Source organism: Triticum urartu, chromosome 6A (assembly GCF_056163025.1).
Source record: "Triticum urartu cultivar PI428250 chromosome 6A, HENAU_Tu73, whole genome shotgun sequence".
Classification (NCBI taxonomy): Eukaryota; Viridiplantae; Streptophyta; class Magnoliopsida; order Poales; family Poaceae; genus Triticum; species Triticum urartu.
In genome coordinates, this window is record NC_141878.1 from 596,505,995 (window position 1) to 596,511,277 (window position 5,283).

At 52.4% G+C, this 5,283-nt stretch overlaps 1 long non-coding RNA gene across 1 annotated transcript; it reads left to right on the forward strand.

The window, feature by feature from the left end:
* Positions 1-673: 673 nt before the first annotated feature.
* LOC147966961 (uncharacterized) lies at positions 674-4,579 on the forward strand. Its single transcript, XR_015607878.1, has 3 exons — positions 674-961; positions 2,473-2,543; positions 4,168-4,579. It is a non-coding gene; the product is annotated as an uncharacterized LOC147966961 (long non-coding RNA).
* Positions 4,580-5,283: the final 704 nt, after the last annotated feature.

The window sequence follows — 5,283 nt, forward strand, 5'->3', positions numbered from 1 at the left end:
TCAAAATTGGTGCCTATTGTAACGCCCGGATAATCAAGATACAGTAATCCCCTACTAATGATGCCACGTCATCACTATTACTGTTGCTAATCTCACTTTGATTCAAAACCAATTCAAATTCAATTTTAAAATAAAGTCAAATAAATTAATTCTCCAAACAGTAAAACAAAAATGTCCACTGGGTTGCAAATATTCACTAACTAAATGTCATGAGTGATTCAACATCATTGGAGATAGCTAATTTCCCCTCGGAATTAAAGCAGTTCCAAATCAGCATTTTTAAATGCTTTTCCATTTGTGAAAAATCCAAATCAATTCAAACTCCTCCCAAACTTTTTGTGGCAGGTGCCAAATATTGTAATGTATTTATTTGGCCAAGTCCCACATTTTACAAAACTCCTTTTGCAACTCAAATATTGCATATCATTTTTCTGTAAAAAGAAAAGAGCAAAAGAAAAGGCAAAAGGGAAAAAGAGAAAGCCCCCTATCCCCTGGGCCTAATCCACCCGAGCCGGCCCATCCAGCCCACTCCCTAGACCGAACACCCCTCCCTCCCTGTTCCTCTGTCCTGGGTCGCTACAACGCCGTCCCTGCCGGACCTGCCTCGTCGGCGACGCACCGGAAAGGATAAGGATGCCACGGCCCCCTCTCGGCCTCGTCAGTCCCACTTCCCCCCTCTGCGTAGATATTTCCCCCCTCGTCCCTCTCTTCGCCTCTGTCCGTGCCGCCGTCGCAATGAGCTCCGTTGCCCTCGCGCTCGTCGTCGTTCCCGCTGCCTAGAAGCTGGTCCGGCAGCTCTGCCATGGTGCACTACCTCGTCTGCGCCCACAGACCCGAGTCAGAGCGCCCCCCCACCATGTCGCCATCGCCTTCCTCTCCATCGCCGACCGCCGCGTCGATCTGCTACGTCTGCGCCGTCTGCTGCCCCTAAGCTGTCGACGAGCCACCCTGTGCTCCTCTGGTGAGCACTGCCCCGCTCCTCCCTCGTTTTCCTTTGCTGCCACGCCGTAGTTTGCCGTTCCCCGTGGCCGCGCCCTCCCCGCGTTCGTCCTCGCGTCGCTGCGCCCTCGTGCGCCCTGCGGCACGTCAGACGTTTTTGCCGCGGCCCCGCGCACGCTCACCCGTGCATCGCCATGGCCCTGTCATCCCACGCCACGCGAGCTCCGGCCTAGCTCGCGGTCAGCCCGACCGTCCGCGCGTGCGTCGTCGTCGCTGCCGCACTGCTCTGCGTAGCTGCTGCTCGCCTGCTGTCGCTGATGCATCCGGCGGCCGCCTGCTGCTGCCGTTGCTGCCCGCACCATCCCCAGCCCGCAGCTGCTCGCCGCCCTCTATTGCGCTGCGCTCTCGCCATCGTCCGCTGCGGCGCCCCACTGCGCATGGCCGCGCCCGCAGCCTCCCCTCGCAGGCGCTGTCGTTCCTGTCACCACCTCCGCGTACTGCTGCTGCCGCCTGCGCCTATGCCCGCTGCCGCCTCTTCACGGGGCCGGCCCCTTCTCTCTTCGCCGCCCGCCCTCGCGCGCCCCTGACTTGCCGTCGCTCGCCGTGGAGCCCCGCCTCTGCTCAGGGGCCACTTCCCCTGCTGCTGCCCGCGCCCACCTAGTGTTCTGCCTAGCACCGCTGCAGCGGCCCCGCGCCACTCCTCCTGCGCCGTCCCAGCGCCGGCCCTGCGCCCGCCTCCACCTGCCGCGGCCGGCCGGCGAGCCCCGCCATGGCCATGGCCTCGCCCCCTCGCGTGATGGGCGCCTGGGTGCGCCCCGCCCCAGCGCCCGTAACCCGTCGCCCGTTTAGGCCCCGTGGGCCAGTGACGTTGGGGCCCCACGCCCTTTTTTTTAAAATAAAATAAAAATAAAAATAAATAAATAATAAATTAGTTAATTAATTAATTATTTTATTAGTTAATTAGCTTAATTAACTCGGGTTAATTAGCCTAATCACTTAGTTTAGTTAACTAAACTGTTAGGCTAGGCTAAACAGTGCATGACAGGGGGCCCCACCCCCTGTTGACCAGTCAATGTTTACTGGTCAACTGGGACCCCCTGGCCCACCTGTCAGCCTCTGGTACACGTCTGTGTACGCAGAGCTGGGTACACATAGCATTTTGTTATTTATTTTCGAATTAATAATAATTTCAGAATATTGTTTAAAACTTTGAAAAATCATATAAAATAACCCGTAGCTCGGATGGAAAAACTTTGTACATGAAAGTTGCTCAGAACGACGAGACGAACCCGGATACGCAGCCCGCTCGTCCGCCACGCATCCCTAGCATAGCGAACACGCAACTTTCCCCCTCTAGTTCAGCTGTCCGAAAACGCGAAACACCAGGGATACTTTCCCGGATGTTTCCCCCCTTCGCCAATATCACCTCCTACCGCGTTAGGTCACACCCGGCACATCTTATTGCCATGTTATGCTTTGTGGTGCTATGTTTGCTTTATATTTACTATTTCTTCCTCCTCTTCTCTCCGGTAGACCCCGAGACCGATGCTGCCCTTGTGATCGACTACGTCGACGATGACCCCCCTCCTTGCCAGAGCAACCAGGCAAGCAAACCCCCCTTGAGCATTCCGATATCGCCCATTTCTTTCCCTCTCATACTTGCATTAGAACTGCTACTGCTTTATGTATGATCCTACTCTAATGCATAGCCTGTTTTTGTTACCTGCTTTCATACCTTACCTGCTTATTCTAAACTGCTTAGTATAGGTTGGTTAGGGATCCATCAGTGACCACCACATTGTCCCAGTTGCCCCGCTTTATGTTTGATGACTCGATCAACATGATCGACGTCCAGGCCCCGACACCGCACATCACCCCCCTAGTTGTACGACTATACAGAGTTACCATCGAGTGCCGAGGGTGGAACGTCTTACATCACTCCTGATGAAATCTCTGTAGTGTAGCTATACGGTCGTGGTCATCGAGGGTGATTTCCTCCTTAACCACTTCTGATACGGCTCTGTCGTGCAAACCCCTCAAGTGTGAACCTCGAGGGCGGATCTTACGTTCACCTTGATGATTACATCGAGTGGAATTCACCGAGGGTGATTCCTCGGGTTTTCCCCTTGGTGTTAGACACACGATTACTATAGTTACTATGAATTTAGACTGAACCATGTTACTAAAGACGGGTCGGCCCTGAGGGGTACCCACACGAGCTTATTAGCGAGTGATGTGGAGTCGGGTTGACCTGGAAGGTGCCCGCGAGATACTTACGAGGCGTGGCCGGGCATTCTTAGCCCTTGCCGCAAGTACTCGAGACAGGGCGACGGGGTCACATCGATCGTGAGTCTCTGCTCGTTACCGCATGCTCCTAATCCACTATGATTTGGATATTTGATCCGAGGGGCCTCTGGCCTGATAGCACTAACCATCACGTGGGCATAGTATGGGCGTTCTGCATCGTATACATCAGCCGAAGCTTAATAGATGTCAGCGACTGAGCATTGCGTGCCGGGTTGGACTAGTAAGCACCTACCTTGTTGATGGAGGTAGCTAGGTCTGCTACCGGCCGCGTACGCAACGTGCAAGAGTTCCCGGGGAGATGGCCCATGACCCTTGGGGGCATAGGTTTAGTCCGGCGTGTTGACCTCTCTATTAAGCTTAGGTCGGGTTGCGGCGTATTGTTTGGCCAAGGCCGGGCATGACCCAGGAAAGTGTGTCCGGCCGGAGTTAATCGAGCGTGGTGGGTAAGTTGGTGCACCCCTGCAGGGAAGAAAACATCTATCGATAGCCTGTCCTACGATAATGGACACTTGGAGTTGTATCCCGATCAATACAACTAGAACTGGATACTTGTGATGAGAACTGGATGGTGATGAGAATTGGATTGTGATGATAACTGGATAGTATGGCTCTGGGATTGCTTTCTTGCAGGGAGTCGAGAAAGGATCTCTGGCCGAGGTTGATAACACTTCTACTACTTTACTTTATGCTACTTTACCCCTCCTGTTGCTGCAAGATGGTGGTTTCCAGAACATGCTAGTCTTCGATAGGCTTTACCCTTCCCTTCTCGCATTCTGCAGTTTAGTCCACAGATACAACCCATTTCCTTTGATACAGATGCATACTTAGTTTAGATCTGATGTAAGTCTTGCGAGTACTTTGGATGAGTACTCACGGCTGCTCTGCTACCTCTTTTCCCCCATACCCGATTGTTGTGACCAGATGACGGATCCCAGGAGCCAGACAACACCACTGATGACTACTGCTACCCTGAGGGTGCCTACTACTACATGACGGCCGCTGACGACTTGGAGTAGTTAGGAGGCTCCCAGGCAGGAGGCCTTGCCTTTCGATCGTTGTTGATTTTGTGCTAGCCTTCTTAAGGCAAACTTGTCTAACTTATGTCTGTACTCAGATATTGTTGCTTCCGTTGACTCTTGTGTATTCGAGGTTATGTATTCAAGCCCTCGAGGCCCCTGGCTTGTAATATAAAGCTTGTATTATTTTAATTTGTGTCTAGAGTTGTGTTGTGATATCTTCCCGTGAGTCCTTGATCTTGATCGTACACATTTGCGTGTATGATTAGTGTACGGTCAAATCGGGGGCGTCACACCTATGAAGACATTTTGGAGTGCGACATCGTTCCAATGACTCTTTGCCACCTTCTCCTTGGACGCCCATGGCAATTTGATAGAGGAGTCATCCACAATGGCCGAATGAACCACTACATCTTCAAGATGAAAGGAAAGGAGTATGTACTTCGTCCCATGTCTCCAAGCCAAGTGATCACCGACAAGCAAGCCACCCAACGTGGAGATAATAGTGAGAGAGCGAGCCACCAAAAAGAGAGTGAGCGCCACAAGCCCAAATCGAGCGCCTCCACGATGAGAGAAAAGAAGAACTTAGTCCTATTTGCCACCAAAAGTGAGATAAGGGGAGTGTGCGAGAACCCATCTAGTGTCCTACACTACGTCCTTCTGTACAAGGACAATGAACCACAAACTAACACCTCTCACACTCTTCCACTAGTGTTATCTTCTCTTTTGCAGGAATTTCACGATGTTTTCCCCGACGAGCTACCTCCGGGACTACCACTACTAGGCATCGAGCACCGCATCAACCTCATACCCGGAGCACCTCTTCCAAACAAAGCTCCATACCATGTCAACCCCGAAGAAACCAAAGAAATACAAAGGGAAATATTGCGTCTACATGCTGTGCCAAAGACGATCGTCTCGGACCGCGACGTCAAGTTCCTTAGCTACTTTTGGAATCAAGCTACTCTTCTCCACGACGTATCATCTACAAACCGACGACCAAACGGAGGTGACCAACCGC